This window comes from Hyaena hyaena, unplaced genomic scaffold, assembly GCF_003009895.1.
Source record: "Hyaena hyaena isolate Hyena2069 unplaced genomic scaffold, ASM300989v1 scaffold_463, whole genome shotgun sequence".
Lineage (NCBI taxonomy): Eukaryota > Metazoa > Chordata > Mammalia > Carnivora > Hyaenidae > Hyaena > Hyaena hyaena.
In genome coordinates, this window is record NW_024081094.1 from 1,262,940 (window position 1) to 1,288,246 (window position 25,307).

General features: G+C 36.4%; 1 protein-coding gene and 1 non-coding gene across 4 annotated transcripts in view; one reads left to right on the plus strand and one right to left on the minus strand.

Annotated features, from left to right (window-relative positions):
* FANCL (FA complementation group L) overlaps positions 1–25,307 on the minus strand; it is a 94,010-nt gene that overhangs the window by 20,050 nt on the left and 48,653 nt on the right. The gene's annotated exons all lie outside the window — the stretch shown is intronic.
* On the plus strand, positions 20,205–20,311 carry LOC120246287. Its single transcript, XR_005532003.1, has one exon. It is a non-coding gene; the product is annotated as a U6 spliceosomal RNA (small nuclear RNA).

The following is a 25,307-nucleotide window of genomic DNA, read 5'->3' on the forward strand; positions in this document are numbered from 1 at the left end:
AGCACAGAGCCCGACGCGGGGCTCGAACCCACGAACCGCGAGATCATGACCTAAGCGAAAGTCGGACGCTTAACCGACTAAGCCACCCAGGCGCCCCAAAGAGTGTCCACTCTTATCACTTCTAATTAATATAGTACTGGAAGCCCCAGCTGCAGCAATCAGAAAAGAAAAATAATTAAAACCCATACAAAATTGGTGAAGATGAAAGAAAACTGTCACTCTTTGCTGATGACATGATCCTATATATAGAATACCATAAAGACTCAATCAAAAAACTTTAGAACCGATATACTGCAGGATACAAAATGAATATACAGAAATTAAGAAAAGAATATCATTTATAATTTTACCAAAAAAATAAAAAACCTAGGAATACTCTTAATCAAGGAGGTAAAGACCTGTTGCTGTACTCTGAAAACTGTAAAACACTAATGAAAGAAATTGAAGATGACAGAAACAAATAGATGTTCCATGCTCATGGATTAGAATTAATATTACTGAAAAGTCCATACTACCCAAAGCAATCTATAGACTCAATACAATCCCTATCAAAATACCAACACCAATTTTCACAGAACTAGAACATATACTAAAATTTTTGTGGAAGGACAGGAGACCTATAATAGCCAAAGAAACTTTGAGAAAAAAGAACAAAACTGGAGGTATCACAATTCCAACATATGCTACAATTACATGTGGTAATCAAAACAATACGGTACTGGCACAAAAACAAACACATAGATCAATGGAACAGTATAAAGGAGCCCCAAATTAAGCCCACGCTTAAGATATGACAAAGGAGGCAAGAATTTACAATGGATAAAAGACTGTATCTTCAATCAATGGTGTTGGGAAAACTGGACAGCTACATGCAAAAATATGAAACTGAACCACTTTCTTACACCACCCACAAAAGAAAACTCAAAATGGATTAAGGACCTGGGGCGCCTGGGTGGCTCAGTCTGGTAAGCTTCAAACTTCGTTTCCAGTCATGATCAAGTGGTTTCATGAGTTCAAACCCTGTGTCAGCAAGGTGCTGACAGCTTGAAGCCCGGAGCCTGCTTTAGAGTCTGTGTCTCTCTTGTGCTCTCTGCCCCTCCCCCACTAGCATTCTGTCTCTCTCTCAAAAAAAAAAAAAAAAAGATTATAGACCTAAATGTGAGAACTTAAACCAGAAAAATCCTGGAAGAAACAACTAACAGTAATATGTGACATCAGCCTTAGCAACACTGTTCTAAGTGTCTCCCCAGGGAAGAAAAATGAAAGCAAAAATAAACTTATCTAAGACTATACCAAAAGGAAAAGATTTTGCACAATGAAGGAAACTATCAACAAAGCAAAAAGGAAACCTGGTGAATGGGAGAAGATACTGACAATGATATACTCGATAAGAGGTTAATATCCAAAATATATAAAGAACTTAAACAGATGGATTACACTTATCATGGTAAACACTGAGTAGTACATAGAATTGTCAAATCAATATGTTCTATACCTGAAACTAATATAACACTTTGTCTTAATTACACTTCAATTAACAAAAAGATCTGGGGCACCTAGTTAAGCATCTGACTCCTGATTTCAGGTCAGGTTAGGATCTCACAGTTTATGAGACTGAACACCGTGTTGGGGTCGGGGCTAACAGCACAGAGTTTGCTTGAGATTTTCTCTCTCTCTCTCTCTCTTCTCCCTCTGCCCCTCCCCTGCTCATGCACTCTCTGTCTCAAAATGAATAAACTTAAAAAAATAATAATTTTAATTTGGCTGTTTTTAAATAGTATCTTAATTTTAGTTTTTGGATTTTAGGGGTATACAATAAATTTGTAAAAATGAACATGTTTCATAAAATTAGAACTATGGAAAAAAGTTTTAACTTCAACTTAGAACAATCAATTTGTAACCATATTTCACAAACTTTCTGGGTCAAGAATTGAATGCAGGGTGAGACAAATATACGATTTCTCTTAAATGTGGAATCTAAAAAACAAAACACATAAACAAAAAGCAGAAACAGATCCATAAATACAGAGAACTGATGGTTGCCAAAGGGAAGGGAAGTGGGGTGATTGGCAAACGAGGGAAGGAGAGTAAGAGATAAGAGTTTTCCAGTTATGGAATGATTAAGTCATGGTGATCAAGGTACAGCACAGGGAATACAGTCAATGGTACTGTAATGACACTTCATGGTAACAGACGGTGCTACACTTGTGAACACAGCACCAAGTATAGCCTTGTTGAAGCACCACGTTGTATAGTTAAAACATAAGTGTGTGTCAACTATACTTCAGCAAATAAAAGAATCAAAAGAATGTATGTTTTCATTTACAGCACACTGAATTATACAAAATTAAATAACCAAATAATATACCAAATGAGTTATGTGTTAGTACAATTCAATCCAGCAAATGTGTAAAACGTGTCTACTAAGAGTTATGCTCTATTATAGATATTGGCTGATCTAAAAAAATGGGAGATACAATATAACATGTTAAGATCACAGACTTTGTAGTCAAATCTTGAGTCTCATTCCTAGCTCCATCCTCTCTCTTAATACTAGCTGCATCCTTCTCAGCAAATTAATCTCACTTAGCTTCAACACAGTAGTAGTGTTAATCCGTACAAGATTTGAGATAATGTACATAAAATGTTAAACTGCTTAGCATACAGTATATGTTTAAAAACTGACAGCCATTATTACAAATCATATAGTCCTTGATCTGGAGAAGTTCACAACTCATGAACAAAAACAGTAGACTGAAAAATATCTATTTTATTAGACAAGGTATCAATACTCTTAATATAAAAAGGTTTTTGAAAAATCAGTAAAAAAAAAAAAAGTATATAGGAATTTTTAAAAAAGGGGGGAAGAAGAGATAATTCCTCAAAGAAAAAAATACACATAATGAAATAAAAAATACTCAACCTCAAGTCTACACATTATTTCTCTACATACAAAACTTCAGGTGAGAGAAAGAGAAGAGACAAGCAAAGCCTGAAGAATTAGAGGATGGTGAGAGAAATGAGGTGTACTGGATGGGCATCTGCTTTTACCAGAGCAGTTCTTCCTTCAAAGCTGAGATAGCTCAGTTCCACAGGTTACCTTCTCTCTTACCACATTCCTGTTATTAGTTACTGTTTTCTTTTAGAACCTCACTGAAGAGGTGAGCATCCTGTAGGTCATATGGGACCATGATGCATGCCTTTAATCCACTGCAGAATTATCCAGAGTGGTTTTATTCTGATTTGGCTCCAATGACTTTGTTCCAATGTTTCAAAGGTCCCCAGTTAGTTTGGTTTTAACCCTTATTACAACAATTTTTATTCTCTTCTTTGTACTTTTCCATACTACATACAATAATATGTATTACTTTTATAATCATAAAAGAGTATGTAAAAATAAAAATAAATGGTCTGTTATCTATCCTTTTATTTCATGATGTGCACAGTATAGAGAAAAGATACACAACCCTTAACTTTATGAAACTAATACTTCAACCATGTGTCAGGTCTATGTTGGGATCTCTGATACAAAGATAAAAGCATCCAGTACACAATGAGGTCTCAGCTGTCATCTTGATGGTAACAAAGTATTTGATCAAGACATACTCAGTGACTAAAATCCTTAACACTGCACCTATAAATATGGGTGTGCAGTAGACAATTCTAAGGTAACTTCTAGCTCTAAATCAGGCCAAAAACTCTATAACTATTTGAAAATCCATAAAGTAGGTAATTCTGTCCACTGAACAGTACCTATCTTTCCTGGGGCTCCTAGGTGGCTCAGTCAGTTAAGCACTGGACTTTGGCTCAGATCATGATCTGAGGGCTCTCGAGTACAAGCCCCGTGTTGTGCTCTGTGCGGACAGCTCAGAACCTGGAGCCTGCCTCAGATTCTGTGTCCCTCTCTCACTCTGCCCTTCCCCCACTCATACTCACTCTTTCTCAGTCTCTCCAGAATAAACATTAAAAACATTTTTTTAAGTACCTATTTTTCCTTTGAAGATGCCAATTACTGTAACATACTCCCAATTAGTTTCAACTTGTGTTTATAAAAGGACTTTGTCATTCAAATTATATAGAAGAATGTATCCATATGAACAATTTAGATGCCTCAACATAATCATTTCCTCTTTAATCAAAAGAATTTTCATATCAGAATCAAACTATTTGGACTACATTATGTCTTCTATCCCCACGTATTCAAGGAGAGAAGTCAATGATGCATTATGTAACTACTGTTATTTTCTAATATAAGAGAAAAAAAAACAGTCTTCCAAAAGCTTTGAGTTTTTGGAATAGGTTAAGAACCACAAATTTCTAGCAGGAATAACAAAGCAATTACAAAGCATTATAGCTTTATGGCAAAGATCCAAACATTACACCCAGAATACTGCAAGGGATTAATTTACTAATCAAAGGAAAATGCCTTTTTTTTTTTTTTACACACATACATAATACTATGATTAAAGAAGTGAAATAGAGGAACAAAGATATAAGACAGGAAAAAAGCTAAAGAAGAAAGACAACAGAAATAAGCAGCAAAAAACAAAGGCAAAAGCAGAAACAACAACAAAAATCCCATAAACACACACATACACATTAGGCTTTGGGTCCCAGTAACCAAAATAATGGCGCAGAAACCAAACCCTAAAGACTTGCTGTGGCAGGAGAAAGAAGACAGGATGCTAAACAACCTCTTGTCCTTAAACATTAGAAAGAAAAAAAAGAAAGAAATCCTGAAAAAGCTAGAAAATATAAAACAAGGTAGATTATATATGCTACTCTACATGCTCCAAAGATTTGCAGCAAGAGGCCATGCTGAAGCGTGCCAACGACACTCTCTTGTAGTCTGTGTATTTTCATGTGGGTAGAACTGTAACAGAAAAAAGAAGCACACAAACAGCAGAAATTAGAAAACTACATTTTTAACATTACATGCACAGGGAGCACAAGAGCTAAGGTAACAGGGGAGAGACTCTCTCCTATGGAGTCTAATGCTCCTGTGTGAAGAGCAAAGGTCAGAGAGTAACAAGAATGTATTAATCGCTAGAAAAAGGTAGGAAAAAATAGGTATCTCGACAAAGTATGAAAAGAGCAGGCATAAGATAATAAGAGATCTCTTAGGTGAACACCTAAGGCACTTAATGAAATTTTCTGCACAAAATCAGAATATCTAGACTGTTCTGTGTATGGACTTCTCAGAGGGAAGAGCTATACGTGGGAACCCTGCACTGATTCACTGAACATTTCTCAACAACACAACTGAAAAAGATTTCTAAGCAAGCAGTCTTTTCAGTGTGATAGATTTGGTATTTAAACCTTGATTTCATGAACCAAGAGAAAGTCTGTCTGGTCAGAGGACTACAGATGCCTTGCAAAAAAACTAAAAGGTACGGTGCCTGGGCGACTCGGTCAGCTGAGCATCCAACTTCAGCTCAGGTTATGATCTCACGGTTAATGGGTTCAGGCCCCGCATTGGGCTCTCTACTGACAGTTCAGTGTCTGGGGCCTGCTTCAGATTCTGTGTCTCCCTTGCTCTCTGTCCCTCCCCTACTCATGCTCTGTCTCTGTCTCTCAAAAATAAATACACATTAAAAAAAATTATTTTTAAACAAAAAAACTAAACGGCTTATTCTATTTCTTGACTAGTTTTATGCTAAAACACAGTTGGCCTGTTTTGGCAATGCTTGCCCACTCTTATTGCTAGAGGATGTGCATGAATCAAGTAATTTGATTATTTGAGCACAAAAAGGTCAAGTGGGTTGTTATAGTTCATGTGTAATAAATAAAATAAAGCATCAGAAAACTAGATTATTAGTCTAAAGCCCTTAAATGGTCCCGTGTTTTCTTATGAAGCATAGCCAATAAACAGGGAGGTAGATAAAGATGTTCTTATTAGCTCCATAACTAGACGATGTACTTTTAGAGAAAGAAATCAATGATCTGGTTTCCCCAGTGCTATTGTCCACTGATGAACTGTCCGTATGCTGAACTCTAAAGGTCTTTTCAAGGCATGCTAGTGCCTGCTATTAAAATACTGAGGAAAATTTTTCTTTTTACATTCTACATAAAAACCAAGTACAGTAGAGCTAAGAAGTTAGTGCCTATGGCCCACTGCTATACACAAGTTACATAAAATTTTTCAAGTGGTGGTTGACACGTCAAGGAAACTGATAGCAACTGGGATTGCTCCTAGCAATTTTCTAGGAATATGGACATCACCTAAAGAAGATTAGTGTGATCTTTGATTTATAAATTGATTTTAAAGAAGTTCCATCAAGTTATGTTGCATAGAAGGTCATATATAGTTGCACAGGTTTTGTTAATTTTTTAAAAAAAAAATCAAATAAGCTAAAAGCAATGATTTTTTAAGAAAGTAAATTTCTGCGCCATAAGGATGATTGGTATATTTGGACCTTTGTTCTACATCATCTTTATCTGTAGCTTTACCTGTAACAGTAAGTGATATATACACGGATAATCTGAGCTTGGGTTCTCCCCAGAAAAGCAAACTCTGAGACAAGAGCTTGTCTGCACACAGGTTAGTGGCAATAATCTTAGGGACTGAGAGGGAGGGGGGATTGGGAAGAGTGAAATAGGACAGAAAGCAAAAATAAGGGTGTGCTGTCAAGCTGTTCACTATGGTCTACGGTGGCTCTGTGAGAAGTTGTAGAGAAAGCTCAGAACTGCTGTCCAAAAAAGAGAGTTCAAAACACTTATTCACTGGGTTTTGTTCCCAAATGGTCAAGTTGCCCTAAAAGCGGTAACAATTCTCACATTTCCAGGTTTGCAAAGATATGTATGCTCCTATAGGCACTGTTGGTATCAGAAAATATTGGCATTAGAAAAGCTCTAGGACAAAGAACAAAGCAGTGGTAGAGTGGAGATGAGGTGTTTCGTCAAGACATACCACTCTGAGGTTGACCGAAGTGATATGGCCAAGTAAAAAGTAATACAATCGAATTGAAAGAGGGAGCAAGAATTACCTGATCCCTAGCCATCTGCCAACAAAGGAAATGACACACGGTCAATTCCCTAAAAGGTAAATAAATATATTTTTTAAAACACCTTCCTCACAAAATTAATTTATATAAAACATTAATGATAATAAAAAGGACATCTTTGAAGTATCCAAAATACAGATCTATAAAAAAGGTTGTTGTCTCATTATCGAGCTTTGAAAACTTATTACATATTCTAAATACAAGTCCATTATCAGATATGCAATTCACAAATATTTTGTCTTAGGCTGTGGCTTATCTTTCCATTCTCTTAACAGTATTTTTCAAGAAAAGAAAATTTTAATTTTGATTAAGTCCAATTTACCAATTTGTTCTTACATGGATCTTGCTTTGGGTGTTACATTAAGAATCCTAAAGTCCCAGGGCACCTGGGTTGCTTGGTGGTTGAGCGTCTAACTTCAACTCAGGTCATGATCTCATGGTTCATGGGTTCCACCCCCATGTTGGACTCTGAGGCTCAGAGCCTGGAGCCTGCTTCAGATTTTGTCTCTCCTTCTCTCTCTGTGCCCTGCTTCGGCTCATGCTCTGTCTCTGTCTCTCAAAAATAAATAAACATAGGGGCGCCTGGGAGGCTCAGTCAGTTAAGCATCTGACTTTGGCTCAGGTCACGATCTCACAGTTTGTGAATTCGAGCCCCACGTCAGGCTCTGTGCTAACAGCTCAGAGCCTGGAGCCTGCTCTGGATTCTGTGTCTCCCTCTCTCTGCCCCTCCCCCACTTTCTCTCTCTCTCTCTCTCTCTCTCTCAAATAAATGTTAAAAAAAATTATTTAATTAAGTTAACGTTAAAAAAAAACTAAAAAAAAAAGAAAGAATCCCAAAGTCCCAAAGTTGTTCTTTGTGTTTTCCAGAAGTTTCATTGTCTTAGGGTTTACATTAAGTTCATAATCCCTTTGGAGTTAATTCTTGTATACAGATTGAAGTTCATCTTTTGTATACACCAAATTGTTTCAGCTCCATTTATTGAAAAGACAGTCTTTCCTCCACACTAATTACCTTTCCATCTTTGCTAAAAATAGTTGTTTGTATATATAAACAGTTGTATGGGTATACAGGCAGTCCCCAACTTACAATGGTCTGACTTATGATATTCCAATTTTACAATGGTATGAAAAATGATATGCATTCAATTGAATCTGTACTTCAAAGTTTGAACTTTGACCTTTCCGGGCTAATAATATGCTGTATGATACTCTTGTGACGCTGGACAGTGGCAGCGAGCCACAGCTCCCGGTGAGCCATGTGATCACAAAGGGAAACAACAGCCAGTACATTTAACACATGTTGCACCCATACAACCATTCCGCTTTTCACTTCCAGTACAGGAGTCAATCAATTATATGAGATTTTCAACACACTTTTATAAAATAGCCTTTGGGAGATGACCTTGCCCAACTCTGGGCTACCATAAGTATTCTGAGCAGGTTTAAGGTAGGCTGGGCTAAGCTAGGATGTTCAGTAGGTTACATGTATTATTAACTGCATTTTCGACTTACAATATTTTTAACTTAACAATGGGTTTATCAGGATATAACCTGATAAACTTAGGGAATATTTTAAGTCAAGGAATATTTCCATGATAATGCCACATTGTCTTGATAAAAGTAAATTTGTATCTTGAAATCAGGTCACATTAGTGACCTTTAACTTTGTTCTTTTTCAGTTTCTCTATTTTAGATCCTTTGCATTTTCCTTAGGTAGTTTAGAATTATATTATCAATTTCTAAACTAACCTGTTGGGATTCTGACTGGGATTGTATTGAATCTATAGATCAATTTGAAGAGAACTGACATCTTAACAATACTGCGTAGTCTAATGCATTAGTGTGGCCTATCTTTCCATCTATTTAGGTCGTTTAGGCAAAAAAATCGCAGATGCTTCACGAGAGGAGATATATGGGTGACAAACACATAAAAAAATGTTCAACATCATTGGTCATTAAGGGAAAGAAATTAAAGTCACAATGATTTTTCACTACACATTATTAGGATGGCTAAAATGAGAAAGACTGGCCAAACCAAATGTGAGCAAAACTGCAGAGAAACAGCAACTCTCAAACACTATTGGCTTGGAATGTAAAATTTAACAATCACTTTTTTTTATTTGAGAGAGACAGCAAGAGCGCAAGCCGGGGGGGGGGGGGGGGGGGAGAGAGAATATCTTAAGCAGGATCCATGCTCGGCTCAGAGTTCGACGTGGGGCTCAATCTCACAACTGTGACATCCTGACCTGAGCCAAATTCAGGAGCTGGAGGCTTAACTGACTGAGCCACCCGGGTGCCCCAACAACTACTTTCTTAAGCAACTGTTTTTGAATTCTGAAACAGTTTAAAGTTTTAAAAACAGTTTCAACAGTTTAAAAAATAATTTAAAAAATATAAAAAATTCTAATGTTAGTGGTTTCTTAAATTAAACATACACCTTTTATATGATCCGGCATTCATTCCACCCCTAGGTGTTTGCTAAAGAGAAATGAAAACATATGTTCATTTAATGACATCACATAATGTTAACAGCAGCTCTATCTGTAACAGTCAAATCTTGAAAACTATACGTATGTCCATCAACAAGAAAATGGACAATATGTAGTAAATCCATACAATGGAGTACTACTCAGCATAAAAATAATGAACTATTATACGCCACATATAGAAGAATCTCTAATTATGCTGAAGAAAGAAATCTGACAGAAGAGTACACAGTATCACACACAACTCTAGAAAGCCTCTCAGTAGTTGCCCGGTGACCAGAAGGGAGAGACAAGGGGGACAGAGAGATTACAAGGGGGTGGTGAGTTATCACATTCGCCTGACAGGGGAATGCGGAAACTTGGGCATGGAAATGTTTATCATCTTGATTGTGGGGCTGATTTCACAGGTGTGAATATTTGTCAAAACTAAAATTGTACACTTTAAGTATGTTCAGGTTATTGTAGATCAATTACACCTTAATAAAACTTTTAAAAAAAATAACATTTGTTCTGACTTCAGGATAGTAATGGATCTACACAGCAGTACTTTCTTTGCAGATTATTCACTAATTAGAAGCTAAAAAAAATTATAAAGTAGCAATATTTCTAACACCAAGGACAAAGGCAGAAGATAACTGTCCAAAAACTCATCACCTGGAGAATGAAATTTTATACTTCTTTATCCATATATAAGATACATAATATGTGTATATATGGAGAAGAAAGGAGAAAAGATATATAGGAGAACTCCGATGCTAGCTATTCTCCCATAACTGTTATTAAATTATGTTAAACTAGGAAAGCACTTAAGCAGAAAAGTGTGAACACTGCCAATCTCAAAATGTAACACTTATTATCTTTAAAAGCATTTTGTTACTTTTATAATACCTGAAGTGATATAATAATGTCAGTCACTTAACCAGATCTTAGAGTATAATATCTTCATCTTAAGTACTATTATTTCCAGTATTTTAATAATTTTCTCACAGTCCCAGAATGTGATCTTTTGTGCTCTGATGACACTTAAATTAATAGCATAATTTTCTGGTACTTGCAACAGTTGCTTTCCATTCTGATTTTTTTTTATACTTTCCTATAATATGTGCAGATAAATCCTCTAATAATCATTTTTGTCTTTATCTCTAGGGGATTCAAAAAGCTTCAATAGACTAAGGAAATATCAAGATTAAACTTAAAGAATTTAATTTTAATATTAATTGCAATATTTCTAATCAGATATCTTTATAGAGATGGTAAATCTCTTAAATATTCAGTTCATTTGATCTTATTTGCAAGCCTCATTGATGTTCTCAACATTTTCTGTAGGTAGCTCTATAACTACATCTATTTAATCAAATGCTATTCTCTGTCAAGCAATCCACAGAGAATGTATCAACTCTTCCTATACTTAGGCTTATTTGGACTGTAACTGACTACTGCTGCTGCTGACTTAAAAGATGCGCTACCAGGGACATCCAGGTGGCTCAGTTTGTTAAGTGTCTGACTCTTGACTTCAGCTAAGGTCATGATCTCACAATTGTGAGATGGAGCCCTGCCAGAAGACTCCTCCGGGCATGAAGCCTGTTTAAGGCTCTCTCTCTCCATTTCCCTCTGCCCTTTCCCATTCCCTCTCCCTCTTTCTCTGTTTCTCTCTCAAAAAGAAAAAAAAAATAAAAAGATTTGCTACTATTTTTAAGTCCTAAGAAGAAGGTATCTACCCACAAAGTCAAATGAAATATAGTCACTTTATAAACAACCATTACAGAATGACTACAGCAGCTGTGAAAAGGGAAGGGAAGGGAAGGGAAGGGAAGGGAAGGGAAGGGAAGGGAAGGGAAGGGATGGGACGGGACGGGACGGGACGGGAAGGGAAGGAAAGAAGACATCTGTCAAGTGCATGTTGACAATTAGGAGGCACTCTCAAACCTGGGCCTTAGCTATCCTGTACTGTAGACCATTAAAAAAAAAAAAAAAATCAACATCAAGTCAATTAGGAGAGGATTCTGAGTAGGTGGCTGAGTAGAAACCACCAGGAATGTGTCTCCCCACCTGGACAACATTTACACTGATAGAATCTGTGTGATGTATCTATTTTGGGACACTGGGGTCTACTGAAGGCTTGCAAATTCTACCAACTTCAGCTCTTCACTTGACAGAGGGTCTCCTTCACCCAGCCCCATGACTACCAGCCCACAGGTACTCTAGGAGCAAGTTGCACAGCTTACAGGAAGGAGGGCAGGCAAAAGGGATCTTGTCCTTCAAATCAAAGGAATCTGTGCTCTGATCTGAATGTGGCTTCTACTCTCAGAGGGGCAAAGAGGCAGTTGGACATTGTTGCTGTACCTCCTCCCATTGTTGCAAGCCCCTCCTCCTCCCACAGAGTATTTTGAGAGCCAGTGCCATCTCCCGTCATCATTTTTTCTTTTTATCCCCTTTTTCAGAGTCAGACATTAAAGACCTGAACATTTTAAAGTAACTGCATATAAAGGGGAAATGTGGAAGTCACTGTTCCAGTGCAGGGGAAGATGCAAGCTCAAAAATGACCAAAAAAGACCCTAATAAGCTTATAGTCAGGCAGATCCTTGGCACAGAGACAGCTTATGACACTCCAAAATAAAAAAACCAAAAGAATAAAATAAAAAAGTGGGAGATTATGATCTTTCTAGAGAGAAGAGAAAATCCAATTTCTAGACTTAGCTCACTACTGAAAGTATCCAGTTTTCAACAACAACAAAATCGTAAGCCATAAAATAAGGGGAAAGTATGGCCTTGATCCAAAGAAAAAACATTAAAGAAATGGTCCCTTAAAAAGACCTGATAGATCTACTAGACAAAGAATCTGAAAAAATGGTCTTAAAGATGCTTTAAAAATTAAAGAGAGATGTGGAGAAAGTCAAGAAAATGATGGATGAATAAAATGGAACCACTAATCAAGAGAAAGCAAACCTAAAAAGAAACCAAAATGAAATTTTGGAGCTGAACATACAATGACTGAAATGGAATATTTATAAAAGCAATCTAAACACAGATACAAGCATGCAAAAGAGTAGGGACCTAAAAGACAAATCATGTAAATGACCAAATCTCAGCAACAGAGAGCAAAAGGAATGAAGAGAACAGAATCTAATGGAAAAGCGGAACATCAACAATGCAAGCACTGTGAAGACCCAAAAGAAAGTAGCAGAGAGAACATTTGAAGAAATAATACCTTAAAAAAATCCCAATTTTGATGAAAGACATGAATATAAATATCCGAGAGATCAATGAAGTCCAAGTATGATGAAATCAAAAAGCTCCACACCAGGATACCTTATAATCAAGCTTTCAAAAGCCAAGGACAGAATCTTGTAAAAACCAAGAAGCAACTCATCATATACAAGGGATCCTCAAAAACAATCAGATTTCTCAGAAATTTTGAAAGCCAGAGGCTGTGGGCTGATATATTCAAAGTGCTTAAAGCTAAAACAAAAATTAAAAAAAAAAAAACAAAAAAACTATCAACCAAGAATCCTGGCAAAACTGTCCTTCATAAGTGAGGAAGAAATTAAGACATCCCCAGATAAATAAAAGCTGAAGTAGTTCTATCATTAGACCCATGCTGCAAGAAATGCTCAAAGGAGTCTCACAGGTCGAAATGAAAGGACAATAGGCAGTAACAGGAAGCCCTTTAAGGGAATAAAGATCTCAGTAAAGGTAATTACATGGGCAATTATAAAAGCTAGTATTATCGTAAACAATGGCTTAACTCCACTCTGTTTTCTATACATTTTTATAGTAATTAGTCTAAAACCTAGCATTATTTATAACTTTGGTTTGTAACTCCACATTTTGTTTTCTACATAATTTGTGAGGCAAATGCATTTAAAAAATTATTAGTTTATGGTCTGGGGCACACAATGTTTAAAAATGTAACTCTGTAATATGAACAATTGAAAAGCATAGATAGGTACAGAGTTGCAAAGGACCAAAGGTTGTATATGTTATTGAAGTTAAGCTGGTATAAATTCAAATTAGAAGGCTATAACTTCAAGATATTAAATGTAATCCCCATGGTAACCACAGAGAAAATAACTATTACATATACACAAAAAGGAAAAATTTAAATGTTTAAGTAGAAAAATTCAACTAAGTCTAAAAACAGTAATGTAAAAACTAAGGGACAAAATAAGACATATGGAAAACAGCAGCAAAATGACAGAAATATGTCCCTCCTTACCAGTAATTACTTTAAATATAAATGGATAAACTCTCCAATCAAAAGACAGATTTCAAAAAGAACCAAATGTGACCTTGTACATATTTTGGCAGCTAAAATTCTTTAAGGCTATTGACGGATGACCCTTTAAATCAGTCTTGTCTGATTACTGCAAGCAGGGAAAAGTTTTTCCTTTCATTTCTTTCTTGGGGAAAGGGGGTTTTGGCAAAAAATACTCATTTTAACATTACAGGGTTCTTTGGTTAGAGCCCCTCTACCATAGACATTAACAGGTGAGCAACAGCCACATGTACTGATTGTATCATTCACAATGGACAATGGCATTGAATGTAAGCTAGCTTACGTTTATCACTATGTTTTTCTTGAGCTTGTTCTTAGGTTTTACGAGGTACCAGGCGTACATTTTTACACTGAAATCTAAAGATACCTTAAAAGCACTTTCCACAAAAACAGTCCTTTATCATTATTTACTCATGTGTTTGTAGATTTCTGTATGTTAATTTACAAATGATTTTTTTCAGCAAAAAATGTATATGCAAGAACCAAAAACAAAAGACACACAGATTGGCTAACGGATAAAAACACATGTTCCAACTATATGCTGTCTGTAAGAGTCTGACTTTAAATCCATAGAGACAAAGAGGTTAAAAGTGAAAAGATGAAAAAAGATATTCCATGTAAATAACAGCCAAAAGAGAGCAAGGGTGGCAATACTAATTATCAAAGTAGACCTTAAATTAAAATAGGTTACAAAGACAAAGGGACATTACAGGCCCATCTTCCATTTACTGCCGGTTTGATTCCAGACCACTGCACTGAAGTGATTACCATGATAAAGGAAATGCTGCACTAAAACAAGTCAAATGAATTTTTTGGTTTCCTAGTGCATTTAAAAGTTATGTTTATACTGTACCGTGGCCTATTAAGTATGCAATAACATATGTGTAAAATAATGTTCTTTCATTAAAGAACACATTACTGGGGTACCTGCGTGGCTCAGTCAGCTGAGTGTGCAACTTCAGCTCAGGTCATGATCTTGCAGTATGTGAGTTCAAGCCCTACATCGGGCTCTGTGCTGATGGTTCAGAGCCTGAAGTCTGCTTGGGATTCTCTCATTCTCTCTCTGCTCCTCCCCAACTTGTCCTCTGCCTCTCTTAGTCTCTCAAAAACAAAAAAGTGCAAAAAAAAAATATTTTTTTAAACACATTATTGCTAGAAAGTGCTAACTATCCCCCAAGCTTTCAGAGTCCAAATCTTTCTGCTGGAAGAGTGTCTTGTCTTGATGTTGATGGTAGCAGACCGATAAGGGTAGTGGTTACTGGAAGTTAGAGTGGCTGTACTAATTTCTTAAGATAAGACAACAATGAAGTTTGAGGCACTGAGGGACTTCGTCCCCTTCCCTAACAATTTCTCTGTGGTACACAAGGCTGTTTGACACCCAAATTGGAGTCAATTCTCTCAAACCCTACTACTGCTTTATCAACTAAGTTTCTGTAATATCCTAATCCCTTGCTTTCATTTCAACAATCTTCACAGCATCTTTGCCTGGTGTAGACTCTATCTCAAAAACCCATTTCTTTGCTGATTCATAAGAAACAATTCCTTATCTGGGAAGAGAGAGTTGCAAATGACATATCAGATAAAGGGTTAATATCCAAAATCTATAAGGAACTCACCAAACTCCACACCCGAAAAACAAACAACCCAGTGAAGAAATGGGCAGAAGACATGAACAGACACTTCTCCAAAGAGGACATCCAGATGGCCAACAGACACATGAAACGATGCTCAGCATCCCTCCTCATCAGGGAAATACAAATCAAAACCACACTGAGATACCACCTCACGCCAGTCAGAGTGGCTAAAATGAGCAAATCAGAGAACTCTAGATGCTGGCGAGGATGTGGAGAAACGGGCACCCTCCTACACTGTTGGTGGGAATGTAAACTGGTACAGCCCCTCTGGAAAACAGTGTGGAGGTTCCTCAGGAAACTAACAATAGAACTCCCTTATGACCCAGCAATAGCACTGCTAGGAATTTACCCAAGGGATACAGAAATGCTGAGGCATAGGAGCACATGTACCCCAATGTTCATAGCAGCACTCTCCACAATAGCTAAAACATGGAAAGAGCCTAAGTGTCCATCAACAGATGAATGGATCAAGAAGATGTGGTTTATCTATACCATGGAATACTACATGGCAATGAGAAACAATGAAATCTGGCCATGTGTAGCAACATGGATGGACCTTGAGGGTGTTATGCTGAGCGAAATAAGTCAGGCAGAGAAGGACAAATATCATATGTTTGCACGTATAGGAGGATTAGGAGGAACTTGACGGAGGAACAAGGGGGAGAAGAAGGGCGGAAATGGTGGGGGAAAGGGAGAGAGGCAAACCATGAGAGACTCTTGAATGCTGACAAAAACTGAGGACTGATGGATGTGGGGGGGAGGGGGGAGATGGGCATGGAGGAGGGCACTTGTGGGGATGAGCACTGGGTGTTATATGGAAACCAAATTGACAATAAACTATTTGTAAAAAAAGAAAAAAAAAAGAAACAATTCCTTATCCATTAAAGTTTGGTCAGGAGATTGAAGCAAATCAGTCCCATCTTCAGGTTCTACTTCTAAGTCTAGTTCTCTTGATGTTTCCCCCACATCAACACCATATCTCCATTTGGTGATTTCTTGAACCCTTAACGTCTTCAATGAGGGTTTGCATCAACTTCTTTCAGACTCCTGTTCATGTTGATATTTTGACCTCTTCCCATGAATCACAAATGTTCCTATGGCATCTACAACATTGAATCCCTTCCAGAAGGTTTTCAATTTACTTTTCCCAGATCTGTGGGCGATAGGGCTGTAACCCTACAAAATGTATTTCCTAAATAATACCCTTTGATCCACAGGCTGCTGAATGGATGTTGCATTAACAGGCATGAAAACATAAATCTCCTTGTACATCGCCTTCAGAACTCTTGGGTGACCGGGTACGTTGTCAATGAGTAGTAATATTTTTAAAAGAATCTTTTTTTTTTCCTTTTTTTTTTTTAACTATGTTGTAAACAGATGTGATGACACCCAGGCTTTGTTATTCCATTTACAGAGAACACACAGAGTTAATAGTATAATTCTTAAAAGCTCTAGGATTTTCAGAATGGTAAATGAGCACTGGCTTCAACTTCAAGTCACCAATTACATTAGGCCTTAAAGAGAGAGTCAATTTGTCATTTGAAGCTTATGAGGCAAGGCATGGACTTCTATGAAAGTCCCAGATGGCATCAGCATCTAAAGAAGGCGGTTTTGTATATGCTGAAAATCCGTTCTTTAGTGTAGCCACCGTTGTTCACTATCTTAGTAGGTTTTCTGAAAAAATTTACTGCAGCTTCTAGATCAGCATTTGCTGCTTCACCTTGCCCTTTATGCTTTAGAGAGGACTTCTTTCCTTGAACCTCATGAACCAGCCTCTGCAGACTCAAACTTTTCTTCTGCAACTTCCTCATCTCTCCTTACCTTCACAGAATTGAAGAGAGTTAAGGCTTTGCTCTGGATTAGGCTTTGGCGTAGAAGTATGCTGTGGCTGGTTCAACTTTCTACCCAGACTCTCAAAACAGTTTTGTTTTCTTTTCACTGGTGTGTTCACTGGAGTAACACTGTTAATCTCCTTCAAGAACTTCTTTGCATTCATAACCTGATTTAGAGTTTGGCTCAAGAGCCTCGCTTTCCAGCCTAACCTGGTTTTTGCCATGCCTTCCTCACTAAGTTTAATCATTTCTAGCTCTTGATTTAAAGTGAGAGACCTGAAACTCTTCTTCTCACCTGAACACTTAGAGGCTATTTAGGGTAATTAACTGAACTGATTTCAAAATTTCTGTGCCTTGGGGAATAGGACAGTCAGGGGAGAGGGAGAGAAATGAGGGAAAGCCAGTATGTGCAGCAGTCAGAACACACACATTTATTAAGCTCGCCATCTTAAATGGGGGCAATTCATGGGGACTCAAAACAATCCCAACAGTCAAATCAAAGATCACTCGTTGCAGATCATCATAGCAAACAATAATGAAAAGCCGTGAAATAGAGTAAGAATTACCACGATGTGACAGAGACCAGAGGGAGCAAATGCTATTGGAAAATGGCACCAATTAACTTCAAGGCAAGAATCCACAAACCTTCAACTTGTAAACACAAAAACAAAAACGAAGAAGAAAAATAGTATGTGTGCAGTGCAATAAAGCAAAATACCGTAACACGAGGTATGCTAGTACACTAGACCCTGCCTAACTCTAGCAAAAGCTCCAGTGTTCTAACTCCGACCCACAGAATACCAAATGCTGTGTAATTCATGCACTATCTCCTCATTTCATGCCTTTGTTCTTTGGCTAATGCAGTTGTCTCTTCAAGTATCATCTCCCTTCCCAAACCTAACTTCTCATTCCTCAAGACACACTGAGCTCAAGTAACATCCTATCCAGAAAGCTTGCTTAGCCACATCCAATTATATTCCTCTTCTCCACCTTATCACAAAAGCTTATCAGAACACTCAACATATTTTACTAAAATTGTCTCTTTAAATACCTCTCTCCTTATCAGACTAATAGTTAATCCTGAAAGCCTACCCTAGGTTTTAGAATCTGTCTAGTTCACCTTAACAATCTCAGGATCCGGCTCAGTGCTCCACATGTAGTGGATAATAAATGTATGCTACATTTCAATGGTTTCCTACTGAAAAATGTTGCTTCTTACTTTTCTGTTTATGTCCTTTTTCCAGGTAACTATGAAGAAAGACGGCCATGACAGCTATACAATTTCATCTAGAAAAGCATGAAAAAGAAGATATAACTTCCCTAGTAGACTTTTGTTAAGTTAGTTCCTCTTAACTATCATCCCTAAGTTCTATGAACATCCAAAGAACCCTGTGGGAAAATAAGAGGATTTATCTCTTTGTCACTTGCCTGTAAACAGGGTTTATTTCAAAAACACAGGACTGGTTTAACATTAGGAAATCCAAGAATTCACCACATTAACAGATTAAAGGAGAAAAAAAATTTTGATTATCTTAACATATAAAGAGAATATATTTAATAATTTCAACTTCCTAGTCATAACAAAACTCTTAGCAAACTGGAAATAGAAATAAATTCCATTAATTATTGTTAAAGGATTTCAGTACAAGAAATACATAGACAAAAATCTACCTAATAATAAAAACTTCAAGTTTTTCCTTTGAGATCTAGAAGAAGACAAGAATGCTTGTGTTTATTACCATTTATAGTTCACATTGTACTGGAGAGCTTAGCCAGGGCAGTAAAGGGGAGGGGGGGGGAAGGTGTAAAGATGGGAATGAAGGAAATAAAACTGTTGTTATAAATGATATGATGTTGTTCACAGTAAATCCAAATGAATTTATTGATAAACTTTTAGAGAAGAGTCTAACAAGGCTACTGGATAGAAAATCATTAAAGAAAATAGATTTAAATATATCAGCAATGAACAAAACTGAAGGAAAAAAGGGAGGAAATGACTACTATGCACAACCAAGAATGGCCAAAGAGTCTGAAAATACCAAGTGATAACTTAGATATCATTTTCTGCCTCTTCGCTCCAAATCCACCCTCATTATTTATCTGCTCTGTGGTAATGGAAGTTTACCCTGTAAACATGTCTCTTCAACAGCTCCATGGTGTTCAGCCTTATCAGTAGAAGATGCCATAACGTTAACTGCTTACTAATTCAGGCTGTGGTATCCTGTCCACCAGCCTTGGTCAACTGCTACCTCAGAGGAATGTTTTCTGCTGGCTTAGTGGCAACCAGCCAGAAGGGTAGAAGGGTCTTCTCCAAGAAATCTAACCAATCAATCATTCAAAAAGACCTAAAGGTACTAACACTGGCATTCTTTATCATGCGGTCTACTCAGATGACTCTCCACTCAAGTTCACAGTTGACAAGCCCCACATGTGCACTCAGAGCATCCCAAGAGCTTTTTACAGCTGACTTTTAATCACAAGCAGATAAACAAAGATTATAAGACTAGACAAAAAGGCAACTCAAGGAAACAAACTACTCAGAGGAGGAAAAAAAAAAAAAGAGAGAAAAACATTACTATCTCTGGGGTAAAAGAGAATATACACCTATGAAGTGAACTCTTAGAGATGAACATGACAGAAGTAAAAACAAAACAAACAAACAACAAAACAGGAAGTTTATTCGCTGATGAAATTTCCCAGAAAATAAAGCTAACAGAAAACCTAATATAGATGGCTAAGAGGAGATGTAGATAAGTGATGGAAATTGGAGACTGAATGAGTTTTAAGTACAGAAAAAACTACAGACATGAAGAAGTAAGGTAACTCTTAACTCAAGGAATAGCAACAGCCAGGGTGACAAAGGAAAAATAAGGGTTAACTACATGGCTTATCTCTGCATAATATACATACGTGTTCACAATAATGTAAACCCTGAATATTAATATAATCAAAAGTAAAAGATAATTATTTGGATGCTCCACTTGGCAACACATCTACTAAAATTGGAATGATACAGAAAAGATTAGCATGGCCCCTGCAAAAGTGGGACATGCAAATTCGCAAAACTTTCCATATTAAAAAAATAAAGAAAGAAAGAAAAAAAAACTATTTGGGGAAAATAGGAAGGTAAGAAGTATGCATATGTGTGGAGTGGGTGTAGGTATAAAAACCAGAAACCTCATCTATAGGGGAAAGTTAACAGATAAGGACCAGAACAGAAACAAAACACAGTGTAATTACAAGAGTATGTAATAATATTAATACAAATAATAATATAACACCAAAAGGATCAGTTAACAATGAAAAGTCACTGACTTTGCAGAAGAAGGAAAAAGGTGGGAAGGAGGCTAGGAAATACTACTTGGGCTAAAAAATAGCTTGCCCATATTGTCATGGTCAACTAGAAAATTTTTTTTTTTAAAGTTTATTTATTTTGCAAGAGAGAGAAAGAGAGCGGGGGAGGGGCAGACAGTGAGGGAGAGAGAATTCCAAGCAGGCTCCTCACTGTCAATGCAGAGCATGACGTGGGGCTTGAACCCACGAACCATGAAATCATGACTGAAACCAAGAGTCAGATCCTTAACCGACTGAGCCACCCAGTTGCCCCTAGAAAATAGGATTTCTTAAACAAGCATTCACAGAAGCAACAAAATGTTTTTAAATATGGAGGAATAAATTCAACAAAAATATGCAAAATGTGGATTAAGAAACCACTGCTGCTTAAGTGAGAGACCTAAATAAATGTAAACATACCAGTTCTTAGATTATGGACACAACAGTCTTCATTTGATGGATAAATGTAAACCTAATTATAACTAAAAACTAAGTGATTCTAAGGAGTTCCTAGAATAAATGCAGCTCATTATCAGTGACGTTCTAAAAACTAAAATATTTTGTCAAGTGACAAGCACAGGTTCCATGCTATTATCCAGTGAGAACCCCATTCTAAATAAAGGCATTACAGGTGATTTTATATTTTATTAATCTTGCTTATTTGTATTTTCTTTTTCTTTTTTTTTTTTTCTTTTTTAGAATCAATTCAGGGTACTTTTAAAATAAGTTACTGGGTGCCTGGGTGGCTCAGTCAATTAAACATCCAATTCTTAATTTCAGCTCAAGTTACGATCTGCGTCAGGAGATCAAGCCCTGTGTTGGGCTCCACACTGAACGTGGAGCCTCCTTGGGATTCTCTCCCCCTCCACCCATCTCTGCCCCTCACCTGCTTGTGCTCTTTCTCCCACTCTCTCTCAAAATAAATCGACTTTACCAAAAATAAAATTATTAAAGAAAAAGAATGAAAGATGGTTAATAGATTAATGAGGCAAATATCACATTGATACTTCTACCATATCACAGGATCTCAATAATGAATTAGGTTTCTTTTTTTGGTCTTTTGATGTCTTTTTAAGCATACTACCATGGTAATAATAAAACTGCCTCGGCAAAAGCCTATTTAATTAGCCAATTTAAGAGTGACCAAGAATCCAGTACGAGGAGTTCTCCAACAATGAGAGCGAAGAGAAAAAATGGAAAGAAAGACAATCTAGGAGGGCAAAATAGGAGTAGTTCCACAGGATCCTTAGAGGGGATACAGAGGATTTTTCCCCCTGACATTCTGTTTAAATAAAAGTTATTTTTCTTAATATCTCTGTGAAAAAGAAGGTCATTATTTCCATATACATATAAACTGAGGCAAGAGGCAGTCACATGACTTGTCTGAAATTATACAATTAAGTCAGTGACTGAACTGTAAACAAAACCAACGATACCCAACTGCTAGTCTGCTGCTCCAACTAATGGATCACGCTCCCTGCTATGTAATAGGACTGTTTCCTTTAATTATGAATTCTTCATTCACCATCAGCTTATCAGCCAGAGGCTTCATCATTAGTTTTGCTATTCTTGCACTCATGGCATTATTCTAAGAATATGAGATTTCCATGATAAGAAATATAAAAACAACTGCTTAATGTATCATACCAAATCCGAAAATTCCAACTGCAATCGCAAGGATACGTCACCAAACCTGCACTTAATGTCACAATTATAGGCAGAACCGCAATTCTAACACCTATTTGGGGTTGATCAGTGACCTGGAGAGAATGAATTTTGTTCTTATAGATCCCAGTATCAGTGCCCTTAAAATCTTACATTACCGCATTCTACGGTCTCATCTGTCAACAAAATTCGCAAATATAACCTAGAAGTTGACGTCCAAAAGGTAGCAGATTGTTGCGGTACATTTTGGAGCATCTGTGATGCTGGGAAGTAGACTAATATAAAAACCATGAGACATTCTTACATCCTATGCTAAAATCTATAAAAGAAAATTTATTGGGTAAACAAAGTAAATCTCTGAAAAGACGTATGTAGGCGCTTGTCTTTGAGAAGCACTTTGTGTTTCTTTGGCACAGATCACGGCAGCAGTAGTGGCAGCAGCCTTGCCCTTGGTGCTGATTTCTTACTACTCTAAATGTCTCCTCTGAGCCAGAATACACTGGCTGTTGCTGATCATGCTGTGAGACACCTGCACTGGCTACTAGGCTTGTCATGACGCACAAAACCCTACCATCTTCAGCTTGACATTGTGCAAGTTATAATTATTCATCCAAATGAATATGTCAGAGCAGCAGCAGCAGACCTCTCATCAGAGCAAAAGAAAAATACATCAAAACATTATCAACCCAGCAGGAAGACAGGGACCATAAGGAAAATTACCCATTTTTAATATGGATGCCACAAAGCCATGCCTATTATTTCACAAAAAGAAAGGAAAATAAAGATCTTCCAAGTTTAAAGTCCAGAAACACTTTGAATCCAAAGAGGAAATGTACAAAAACAGATAAGTATTTTTTAAATCAATTATCTGGGACCTATTTACAATCTTGTAAACAGAAGTATGCTGTTAGACTACATTTATTTTGCTTAAGAACTATAACTGTTTAAAAATTAAGAAAAAATAACTCCCACAAGCAGAAATGTTGCCAAAAAGACAATGAAAAAAAAAAGATCATACAAAGTGGTCTGCTATTCCTTCTTATTTTTAAAACGTAAACCTTGCCAATATTCTTACCGTGTCTAAAAGACTCAAGATTTCATACCATTGGTAGGATCACCAAAATGTTTATGATGTACTGCTATGCTAGACGCTAAATAATAGGTAAATAAGGTATTTTGAAAATTTTCTAAATTTTAATGGCAAATGTAAAAGAAAAACTGAAATTACTCCTAGATCTACACAATGAAGACATATCCAAATTTATGAGCATATATAATAGCCAAGTGTAAATAAAGTTCCGTCTCCTAATAAAATATGAGAAAAACATATAACTTTAGAATATTAGGAAACTATCTTTTCAGAACAAGATACGAAAGATTTTCTCATTCAAGCCAAAAAAGCAGAAATTACAAGAAAAAGATGATAAATGAGACCACGCTGAAAGTTAAACTTCTGACTGAGAGAAAAGATCATTTACAAAGTTAAAAAGTATGCCACCGAAAGAAGCAGTTACAACCCACGCAACCAACAACTGGCATCCGAATAAAAAAGAGACGCTTACAATATAAGAAAAAATTTTAAATAAACAAAGATTATAAGTACAATAATGATGACTACCAATTCTTGTTAAAAATTAAGGTCAGACTACAGTCAGATTATCACTTGGAAAGGATTTGGAAAAGTAGGTATTACTATGCAATCCTGGGTAGGAGTATAAACTTAGACAACCAATTTGGGAAGGCAATTTGGCAATATTTAGTAATCTCAGAGAGGTACATTCCCTTCAATCCAACATTTTCACTTCTAGGCATAAGCCACCCCAAAAGTCTCCCATGTGTACAAGAAAACATAAGGATGTTCACCACAGCACTACCTAAGAAACTAAACAACCTAATCAGTATGACAATGAATAAATTAACTGGCAGATTCACAGAATGGAACTATATTAAGCACTTAAAGTAAATGTACTAAACATGCAAAGATCGTGGGTATATATCAGAAACAATGCTATTTAAAAACTTCAGCCAGCCAATGTTATGTTATGGCATGAGCAAATGTGGCAAAAAAATATGCATGGATAAAATATGCATCAATTTCTGGAAGGTGGTTACTCTGGGAAGGTAGAGAAGAAAAGAAAAAAAAGCAAAAATAAAGTCTTACTTGTTCCTAGACCATTTTATTCCTAAGACAGAGACAGAAAGAAGAGAGAGAAATGAAACGAACATGACAAAAAATTAACATCTGTCAAATAGGAGTTGTGGATAAAAAGGTAGCCAAATTTTTATCTGTGCTTTACCAGGAGTTTTAGTATCTTCTTTAATTTTAAAAAAAAGCATTTAGGACATTCCAGTTACTCATTAGTTGCTTCCTTAGAGCTAGAACAAAACAGAAAACTTGCCATATGACCTAATTAAATCTAAAATTCATCCCATGCTTAAAAGTGCAAGGCATTGAGCTGGTGTTAAGTAGGGACAGAAAATTTGAAAGAAATTACCCTCAGATTTTCCAGTATACTGAAATCACAAAAGAATTTTGCTAAATGACAGAATAAGGTAAGTATTCTCCACACTCTTTTTGTGGAGATGAAAACTTTTTAAAACAAGGTAGGCCAAACAGAAAATGTATATTTGAAAAAGAGGAAAAGTTTCTGTAAAAAAATAAATCAACACAGCATTTCTTAAATATTTATAACATATACCAGAATACCAAAAACAATTTACAGCATATTTCTTCTCCTTTACTTTGCTGTGTTCTCTTAATTTCCACTGAAAGAAGGGAAACTCTTGTTTTTAAAAAATTTAAAAAATTTTAACATATATGTGATTAAAAGAACATTTGGACTTATAGAACACTATTTAAATCCTATTACATTTTTTAAATAACAACATATACAATTACTTTACTTTGTTTTTATTTAAAACATTAAGCATAAATTTTCACTTGACACTATCAAAATTTCAGAACAAATATATAGGTAGCCTCTAGAGAATAAAATGTCCATAGGAATGTATTTTTCCCCCCTCTTTGCATAAGAATAAAAATGCTCTTTCCATTTTGTTATCAACTGCCACAATTT